Genomic DNA, 11,034 nt, shown 5'->3' with positions numbered 1-11,034 from the left:
GATTTCTTTGTTTGTTTGTTTTTCTGCTGGATGAGAGAATGGTCAAGCAGAACGAAGAAGGTCTTTGTGGGCTGGTGGGAAAATCCTAGTTGGGGACAGAGGGTAACTATAACAAATGATTTGTCATATTCTCTTAATTGGCACCTTCATAACCCTATGGGAAATGTGAAGGGACGGATTTTACAGGCTCTTGACTAAGGCCAGAGGAACAGACTTAGGGGCTAGGTTGAAGGCATGGCTATGACAGACCCATGCTGTGGCCACCTAAGAGCAGCTGGGAGCAGGCACCACTGTTTGTTCAGTTGCTTGACAGAAACCTGGACTCTGTGGTGCCAACATTAACCAGAGCTGAGACGTCATAAATTCCTTGATATGAAGAAAGGGAAAGAATCCAAAGACTCTGTGAGATAGGAATGCTGGAGCAGATTTATCACGTGTGACTTTCCTTCTCCCTCCTTAACTATGTCTCCTGGGAGAGAGCAAAGGACACTTCTCTGGCCACAGTCTGGAGAAATACCTTCCCAAGGGGAATGCAGCAACTGCTGTCTGCAGCCTTGGGGTCTTGGGGAGAGATAAGGTTGACACAGACTCCCTGGATACAGTGGAATTTGGATGGCTCAGAGTCTCGGGTAGACATGAGAACTCTTCAGCAACAGAAGGGAAGACTGGAGACTAAAGGGGACTTTTCGTTGTTGTTCCTTCCCCGGCAAATATTGCTTTAATCTAGGCAATGAGGTTTTTCCAAGGTGTTTTTTTTTATCAGAACCTTGAGATATGAACCCACCAACTCAACCCTACTCCATTTAACTTTTCATAGCTTTCAAAACTAACTTGCCCTCAAATATCATGACCTCCCAACTTGTAAGCTAGAACCCAACCATGGGGCTCTTGATTTAGCTTCTTAACTGGTCTAAACTTCCCCTCCTGGAGAAATTCCCAGGCGTTATTTACCTAAGGTGTCCATTTAATCCTGCCTGGACAACTCCACACAATCTTCAGGGTTCAGGAGAAACAGCTCTGTCTGGGCCTTTCCTCCTACAGTCTGTCTGTTCCCTTGTAGAGCAGTGTTAGTTTGGATGTTTTCTGTCTGCTTTTACTCCTATAGCGTTTCAAGGGGAAGAGGGGTAGCTTTGCTCTCTGTATCTGCTTGGAAATTGCTATGTATATAGTGCTCTGACTGTGGTCCTTCTCTTCTGTAATGAGAGTGTCTTTACGTCTTAATAAATGTAAGTCTATAAAGACATTTTTAATGATACCATAGTACTCTATGTGACATGTTATGGATTATGACAACAATAATAGCAGTCTTTTGAACATTCCTCCCGGTCGAGCCATCTCATACAGGCTGCATACATATGACCTGCTTAATGGCTTATAGACTTTATATCCTACATTACAAACATAGTGTTGGAAGCATAGAAAATGAAGTCACCCTTTTCAGAGTCTCATGGCCAGCATCCTGTATCATCAGGACCTGGATTCAAGCATTCTGCCCCAAGATCCCACAAGCTGGAAAGCCATGATATTTGAGGGTAAGCTTTCCTACATTCAGCCAGCATTCCTGCTGACGTACATTAGGTTGGGTCTAAATGTGGGCAGCTCTGAACACTGGAATTCACCCCCTTACCTTCATATAATTATCCAATACTATGTGAAAATATCTCATTTTTTTCTGCTAGATTGAACATCTTTCATCAGCAGCATGAAAATGTCCTTGTTCACACCTTTGCATCTTGATATATTCAATTTAATATAAGATGGGCAGACTACACAAAAATACATAATGTTACACTTAATTTGTACTTCAACAAGGATCATTTCTTTTGTGGTGTAAGTGAGGCATTTTTTCTGTACAGGATAAGCTTCATGCAACATTTGCAACTTATGCTAAGAAGGATCATGTTTATCTGCAATGAAAATTTTACTTCTAATTTCAGTTTAACTGAACATACTACGTTCCTCTGGTGATATTTAGGAGAAAGGATTCTTCCATTTAAACTTCAGCTCACATGCTATTAAGATGGCCCTGTTGCCAAGCCTTGACAAGTAGAGTTCAATTCCTGGGATCCATGTGATAAAAGAAAACTGAATGATCAAAATGAAAGGATGTGACTCCTGCTAGGTATGGTGGAAGACAGGGTTTGTTGTAGATGAAAGGGAGAGCACAGCCAGAGGCAGGGGCATTTGGAAAAGTCCAGACAGAGTATGACCATGAGTCAGGCCTTGTGAGTAGAAGGTGCATGGCAGAGGGAGAGTTAGATCAAGAGGCCAGGAGGGTAAGGGTAGACCAAAACCAAGCTGGTAACCAAAATGACTGGATTTTATAGGCAAGAGCAGCTGAAGGAAAGGCAGCTCAGCCTGGAGGCTGAAGAAGTTTAGGGTAGAGGGCAGGTATGCTGGTCGTACTCTGTAACAGGTAGGGACTGGGGGTGCTGGGAAAACCTGGTGGCCAGGTCCACGTCGATATGTTAAGTAGACATCTCATTCCACATTTTGAGAGCTAACAAGAACTGACTTCCAAAAGTCGTCCTTTGACCTTCACACGGATGCCACTCCCTCTCCCTTCTCTCTTCTTCCTGTAAAGGAGTAGGCATGAGGTTATTCCAGCTTGCCTGTCCATGAACAGTCATTACAAGTAAGTCCTAGACCATAACAGCAAATATGCATCCCCTGATATCAGTTAGTGCACTGTTCAGCTAGGACAATAAGGATACAGTGACATACATATATAAGATGACGAAGCAAGGACAATGGTGAAGACGGGCATATGGTTGGCTTGAGTGAAGAGCATCCAACATCAGATAGGAGAAGCAGATAAGGCTCCCTAAGAGAACCCTAAGAATGAACAGAATGTAGCTCCCTTAAAGCTATTTGTTTCAAGCCTATGACCAAACACAAGCAGCACAGATCATAGGTGACCTGCAGGGTTGCTGTTGTCGGAGCCTAACGTATTAAGCAGAGAGTGATGCAGAGGCTAGACCTTGGGGATTGTGGTAGAAGCTGAAGCATGAAGGAGGTCATGGTTCTTGCATGCCTGGATATTCAGTAAGACAGAATTTCAAGTGGAAGGGTGTATAGTGATTGCCTCTGAATTGAAACATTCCTTTCAGGGAGGAAGAGGGAATCTCATCAAACTCAGGAGGCAGACGAACTTCACATTTTGGAAAGCTGACACAGCATTCCCAAGGGAACAGAAATAGGATCAACTACTGGGACAGATTCTGCCCAGCTGGGTTGTCGAAGGGAGATTCTCCAAGATATCGGGCCACCAAAAAGCAGTGGCGAGACCTCCAAAGACGCAGCTTTTGTGAATTGCCACTTGTGTTGGGCTTTTTGGTGATCAAGTTACCTTTGAGTTATCCTTGTTCCTATAATCCCCCACCCATAATCTTATAGGCAACCCTGATAATCTATTGGTACCTGACAATCATTTCTTCAGTCTGTCATGAGTTGCCTATTTGGGGTGATTGATGTGTTTGTGTCTTATCTCCCCTGTAAAAGTCTCACATAGCAGATGATGTGGCAACATTTTCTCTCTCCTCCCAATCAGCTAACACTTGCCCTCTCTGTCATGTTAATCTTGGTATTCAGTGCCCCACAAACCTTCTCATACATACCCTCCTCCCAATAGTCTAGGTGCCCCTGTCCCTCAGAGTCCTGATATTGTCTGAACCCTGACCGTCTTGTGTCAGAAATGTCTGCCCATGGCTCTTCTCCTCTTCAGCACCTTTGTTGCCTCAGCTCCCAATTCTATTGGTTTCCTGGATCCCAAGCATTTGTTCCAGTGACACAACATGTTTTAAGCATAACAGATTGTCAAATTCTATTAGACAGTATTTTGTCTACCTAGAACTCTTGTTGGTCTCTGAGACCCAAACTCTATCATAATGGGTTCTGTGATGCTTGGAGCACTTAGCTCATTTCAAGATCTAGACATGAACCTCCTTGAGTGGATAGTTTTGCTGTATCTCACAGTTCTTGGGCAATGGTTGACTTTTGTTTTAGGACTTGTCTGTCCAATGGGAACATTACTGATGTCCATCACTGAATCTTAACAGTGACAGTAACTGCCTCATCTCAAAGGAACTCTGATGTGACTTGTTCCATGGCTGCCAACATGAGCCATTTTGCTCTTGTCTCCCTCCACTAAGTTTCTGACATTATTTAGACTTTTGTATTTGCCCAAGTTTAAGCTAAGGCTCCATCAGGGGCTGATCTGACTTCTTCCATTCTCAATGTATTGGGAGGTGTTTCCCCACATCCCTACGGATGCCATTGTCATCCTTTCTGAGTGTATCTGACTGCTAACCATACTGTGGTCTTTCCATGGTAATATGGACAACTGGGCTCTGATAGTCATTTTCTCCACCTCCACTAGTCTCCCTGGGTTAGCGCTGTTGGTTGATAGATAAGACTATGAATACAGAAAGGTTAAATGCTTGTGTCAAAATCGCTATTAGGTAGGATACATTGGGGTGTCTGGGATTCACATTCCGGTTCCCATGTCTTCAAAGCCTATATCCTTTTGACCCTGGCTTCCTTGCCAACACAGTGCAGAAACAGGGCAAGCCGTTCCAGGTTTATGAGTTACCACTTCCTACCCTCTAAGTAGGGATAATAACAGGTTAATAAGAGCAACTTCTCAAGATTGGTGTGCAGATTAAACCAAATTATGTAAATTAGGCTCCTAGCCCAGAGCCTAACAGCAACCCTGCAAGAATTACTACCTTCTAGCGAGGCTGTGCACATCAGATTCTATGCTGTTAGCCAAGAGGAATTGGCTTCTAGAAGACAGGGCAATGAGTGCTCTTTCTCCAAACCACCACAGCGTGGCCAAACTGGGTGCACTGTAAACACCTTCCCTAAGAACGGTCTCAGGCCTGCTGTTGGTACCTAGACATTCAGGTCCTCACTGTCCCAGGGCGTGGCTACTTGGGAGAAAAGCTTTTGTGGAATAAATCTCCCTTTTGGTATTCCTTATCTTCTTCCCCACCCAAGTCTGCCCATAGCCCAGCTCCGAATTACGAGGCCATAAATCTCGATCACGAATTTATTGCCATAATATATCAGCTCCTGTTGCTCAACGGTCAAGTAGTTAATTTTAAAATGAAGTGGGGCTGTTTTCATTAATACCCTTGCATTAACTACCTATCAAAACACTCAAAGACAATTAATACCATGTTGCCAAAGTACTAAACCAATAAATATCGCCAGTCTTGTCTTGTCTCTCGTGGATAAAAGATATCAGATGCATCCCTGTTTTAATGGTTTCCCATTCTCCTCCTGCCATAGAACCAGGGATGCTTCCAGTTAAGAGCAGTATTAAGTGCTGGACCAGCCCATCGCATGAATTTAAAGGCAGTTTCGTGTCGTCTAAGTGAGGCCTTAGGAATACAATGGTAATGACAATACGCCTAAAAGTAGATGGGTGTTGCTGGAGGTCCCACATCATCCTTACCACCAACTTTGGCTTCTCAGAAAGCGAAAGTCCTTCATCTGGCAAAGCCTATAGCCCAGTTTGGTTAGCGGTCTGAGGAGTGGAGTTCATTTCATAGTCATACAGCCTTACTTAAAAGAAAATTTGGTAACTCTGGAGCCACTTGTGAACCTTCTGCCCCACATTAAATTGTTATTCTACCAAGGCATGGCTGACACTTACTGCAGTGGTTTCTCTGGGAAGCCGGTTGATGCTCTCTGGCCGAGTCAGCTTATCTCATCATTTCTTCCTCAGTCTGTGGGCCTACTATGTTCAGTAGAGGTGGAACCTGACCTCTTGGCTGCCTTCCCCTTTATTATCTTCCACTTGTCATTATCACTTACGTGAAAGAAGGAGAGGGAGATCAGATCCAGCTCCTTTAAGGAGAACAGCCCTGGTAAGAAACTCAGGTGATGCTTTTCCCACTTTTTGTTTGAATAATTAAGTTCGATGTGGCAAAAATTCAAGACTGTAGGTATGCAACAAGAGGATACTTGGTTCCCAATTCCAGGGAATTAGTTCCCCATCACCCAGGGCCCACTGTAGTTGACCTTTGCCTCCTGTACTGGTTCACTTTTCTCCTTTACATGGGTCCACTGATTGCTTCAAAGTATAATTGTCCTTTTGTAACTTTTTCTTTCTTTCCTTTGTTCAGATGAGGCTGCATTTCTCCATAGTTCCTCTCAAATGCATTTCCATAACCAATGGCTACATAGACTACTGGGCCTTAACCGACTGCACACAAGACATTTTAGAAACATAAGATACTTGTTAGATCGATTGGGCTCTTATTTTTTCACCATTAGCTTTATTGTAAGCAAACCTGTAAGTTCGTTCGTGCTGTTATCCTCATTTCTATGTACAACTGCAACTACTCCCTGGTACACAGCCCTCGATGTTCTAGAATGCATACATAGATTCCTGTCAATAGCCCGAATCATCATTCCTGGGATCATTTAATTGAAGTGGAATTTCCCAGTGAGATCATTGCACATCTTAATACGTGTGTGTGTGTGTGTGTGTGTGTGTGTGTGTGTGTGTGCCACAGTGCATTTGGAGAGAGCAGGACAAGTTGTGGAAGTATGTTCTTTTCTTCCACCATGTAGATCTGGGATATTGAGCATTAGGTTGGTGGCAAGTGCCTTTACCCACTGAACCATCTTGTCAACCCACATCACACATCTTAAGGCTGTTGACACATGTGGCCAGACCCCCTTCAAAATGTCCTAGCTCACACTTCCTGACAGCTTTTTATCTCTAACACAGACTCTCCAGCTTTGCACATTTGAGAGAGATGGCAGCATCCCTGACCCCCATCCCATCTCTGCATGTCTGCTGCAGAAGCCTCCCCCCCCCCTGCTTAGGGTCCCCTTTCACCCAGCGCTGCTGCCCACTCCTGCCCACTCCTGCCCGTCTCAGGGCCTCCTTGTCCTACATTTTTCTATGGGGCCTTTCCACCAATGCTGAAGTTTAGACATGGCTGGTGTCCCGAGGATTCGCATATTGGAGGCTTGGTCCTCAGTGTGGTCAGGTAAGAGATGGTATGGACCTTTTATAGCTGGGACCTGGTGGCACATTCTTGAATCATGGGGTTCTCACCTTAGAAATGATTTGGTTGTTTTGGTGAGAACTGAAGCAGTTCATAAATGATAAAATGGCTGTAAGAGTTAGAGCCTGGCCTGTGAATGGCTCTCAGATCTCTGTCTGACAGTGTGGTATCTCCTGCTCCCTAGTCTTTGGCCATGATGGCTTGACTCTCTGGTTTTCACCAGAAGCTGGAAAGTGGTTCCACATGATCTAGGACTTACAGCATCCAATTTTCTGAGTTTAATATATCGTGATGATTATCTAGCTTTTGAAATTTTGACACAGTAGCAATAGTTGGACCAATCTAACAGTATTTGAAAATTCAGTTTTTTAAAGATACAGTTTATTAATGAAGCATACAACAGCCTTCAAAACTCCATCTTCCTGCCTTTGTTTTCTGAGTAATGAGATTATAGACATGTGCCACCATTCTTAGCTTTAAATATGTGTTTCTTGCCTCTAAAAGGAAAAAAAAAAACATGTCTTGACTTTTGTGATGACCTGAATCATGTTCCCATCCCTAGACTGATATGCTGAAGTCCAGACTGTATTTGTAAATAGATCCTTAAAGAAGGATAAAACAAAGCTGATGCAATCTGAATGGTATCCTCATGAGATGAGAAGATCAGGACACAGACAGGACCAGGGGTGACGCTCATGCACATAGAAGGCAGCTGTCTACAAGCCAAACAGAAGGACCCCTTGGAAACCAAACCCGCTGACACCTTAGTCTTGGACTTTTGCCCTCTTAAACTTCAAAAAAATAAAATTCTGTTGCTTAAGATACTCTGTCTACATGAGTTTGTTTGTTTCTTTGTCCTTTCATGCAGCCCAGGTTTAACTTGTGTGATCCTCTTGCTTTCACACTCCTGTATAGTGAGGTGCCTTCTTGTAACCAACCAGACATTCCAGCGCTCCCAGGGACTAAACCACCAACCAAAGAGTACACGTTGAGTCACCCATGGCTCCAGCTGCAGATGTAGCAGAGGATGGCCTTGTCAGGCATCAATGTGAGGAGACGCCTTGGTCCTGTGAAGGCTCAATTTCCCTGTGTAAGGGAATGCCAGGGTGGGGAGGCAGGAGGGAGTGGGTGGGTTGGTGGGAGAGCACCTAATAGAAGCAGGGGGAGGCGGGATGGGATAGGGTATTTCTGGAGGGGAAACCCGGAAAGGGGATAACATTTGAAATGTAAATAAAGAAAAATATCCAATAAAAAATTTTAAAAAAAGTTCATGATGACCATATACACCAAACTCTTTGAAACTGACCCAAATTATAGCCAAATTGCTTAAAGTAAGCTTTTTTTATTTGTGCACACGGACTGTCTCTCTCTAAGGTGGGGTTCAAGAGATCAGCATTGAACAAGGAGAAGATGAAGGTTTGAACCTCAGGAACTGGGGTTTTCAAGTCGGGGATTTGGCAGGCAAGTAGGCTGGGTTACAGAAGCAGAACATAGCAAGGTGATCATAAGAAGACAGTCGTAACAACAGGTGGCCATAATTACCTTTTGAAACAAAGGCATCGTTGCCGTTTCCCGGAACAGGCAGCACAGGATCATTTGTAGTTAAGGTTACAGGTGGGGCATAGTCCAACCCTTAGGACACAAATTTAATCATAAACAGGAATGAATCTAATTTGTCTTTAGTATAAGATGGCTTTTAAGTCTTAGATGGAGGCAGGCTGGTGTATCAACTGCTCTCACATACGTTTACCTTTTGTTCCACATCCCTCCATATATCCCACCACAGCCTGGCTTTTACTTCTGCTATAGAAAATAGCTTCTATGAATCCCTTAATATTTCCTAAAGTACCTTTTAGCACATCAGTACAAAGAGTACCCTGACCAGTGTGCTACATATGAGAGTAAGCATCCCAGCACTTTGACAGAATACCTCTTAGAATCAACTTTAAGTGTGAGATTTATTTTGCCTCATGGTTTCCAGGGTGTCCATCCATGGTCAGCTGCCTCCATTGTTTCTGGGCCTGTGGAGAGACATCATGCTCACTCTAGAGCAGCTGGTGAATGGGGAGTGAGCACACATCAGGGAGAAAATGTAGCCTAGGAAGGAAAGCTGGGCGTCCAACGTCTTCCAACCACTCTCAACTTCCTAAAGTTCCCACCATCTCCTGATATTACCACCAAAAGGGACCAAGGCTTCACTATGTGAGCCTTTGTGATCATTTGCAACCCAAACCATAACCATATAGATAAGTGGGTGTTAATGTTGGAATTACTTGAGGAAGACGTTCCAGCTCAGTCTGCCAGTGATGGAATAGTCTAATAAACACATCCACCATGCTTCTTTCTATCATGTTTTTGTCTTTTTTCAAGATTTGGGATGACTGGCACACACACCTTAGGTTTACTTAGAAGCAGGGATCAGTGTGATACTTTAGCCAGTGTCCCCAGGTCTGGATGTCTTCATGTAGAAGCAGTTTGTATGTGGTGGGCTGCAGTGTATGCTCTCTCTAGGTGCTTTTCCCTTTTTAGGAAGCAGAACCACACTGCCTCCAATGCTGTTCAGACTTCTTAGGATCCTGTGCAGCTCACGGATTTTCTTCAACTTCTTCCAGCTGCACAAGGCCCAGTACTGGGAACTGGCTTCTGGTGGTGGAATAGATTCTATGAGCCTCAAGAGCTATTGAGCAATTGACAAAGACGTCTGTGAGCCTGGTGTCTGCCCTGGTCTGGACCTTACCATCTTCATCTCTACCCCTGGTGTCCCCTGGTGTGGCTATGAAGATTCTTGGCATGTGGCAATGATGCTGATACCATTCAGAGAAGATTGAGTAGGGGGATGACTACTAAGGCAAGCACCCGACATGAGCAGGGAATTTGGTTTCAGTGTGTCTGTCAGCAACTGGGATCCCCCTACACCCCCTTTTGGGAAGAAAGGACTTTAAGTGATTTTTCAAAGCCCCAAGGACAGGCGGCTCAATGTATTTAAATGTAGATGTGGAGATTCAAGGTCCAGGGACTATCAATCTACCCAAGTAGAAACGCAGCTCTCCGACAAAAGAAGCAATTTGGATCCTAATTCAGGGTGTGGATTGTTCATATCACACCTCCACAAGTACCCAGGCCAGGTGCAGCAGGTGGGGCAGGTAGGAGGCAAAGGGACTTTCCTAACCAATCCATCAACCACACTCTGTTTTATGAGAGCTATGTGTCAGACCCTGGAGGCAAGAGGCCAGTCTCCACCCAACTGGCACCAAGCTCCTCTCTCCAGATGCCCCAACTTTTCTCGATGCCATGCCTGCCTCTGCAGCTGCCCAGGTGGTTCCTTGGAAACTAGCTCTCCCTTATTCCAGCACCTCTGCTTCCCCAGCCTCACCTGCCTGACAGGTTCCTCCTCAGTATCCTGCTGCTTGGCACAATCGCTAACAGTTAATCATTGCCAGACTTGCTTTTTGTGCATGTGCTTTGAGTCTCACCGAAAAGATTAGGGGTGCTCCTGTTTTAAGCAGGGAGAGAAAGCCAGGCACACAGTGGGAATACTTGATAGTACCAGGCAGAATGTTGTAGCAGAAGAAAGAATGTAGGCACCAGCCCTACAGACTGCCTTAAACCTTCCCCTTCAGTCAGATTCCCAGGGTCATTCCATAGTGCCCCCGCCCCCTTCTAGGAGCTTTGGACTTCACTGGCTCTTATACACTGTATCTGAAACTGCCCCAAATTTAACCCCTAATTTTCACACTAGCCAGTGTAAACAGATGTGGGCACTAACAGGAGAGCCAATTACTTGCTGTTGGAGCCACATACAGCAGAAGGTTCTACTCTTTCTATTTTTTATATCCTGAACAACTCAAGGATTTTGCTTTCTTTGCAAGCTCAGCCCCACAGTTTTTCAAACTATCTATTATTGCTCAGTAACTTCAGTTATCCACACTTCGGGGTAGACCAGTTTGTCACGCTGTATTCAGTTTCTAAGTATAAACTAGAACAAGCGCGTGCGCCTGCGCAAAGACAC

General features: G+C 44.5%; 1 long non-coding RNA gene across 1 annotated transcript; it reads left to right on the top strand.

Moving 5' to 3' along the window:
• Positions 1-1,190: 1,190 nt before the first annotated feature.
• Positions 1,191-7,847, top strand: LOC108351005 (uncharacterized). Its single transcript, XR_001838015.3, has 2 exons — positions 1,191-1,532; positions 7,588-7,847. It is a non-coding gene; the product is annotated as an uncharacterized LOC108351005 (long non-coding RNA).
• Positions 7,848-11,034: the final 3,187 nt, after the last annotated feature.

This window comes from Rattus norvegicus, chromosome 5 (genome assembly GCF_036323735.1).
Source record: "Rattus norvegicus strain BN/NHsdMcwi chromosome 5, GRCr8, whole genome shotgun sequence".
Lineage (NCBI taxonomy): Eukaryota > Metazoa > Chordata > Mammalia > Rodentia > Muridae > Rattus > Rattus norvegicus.
Note: the sequence above shows the minus strand (reverse complement) of the source record. Positions and strands in the feature narration are given on the sequence as shown.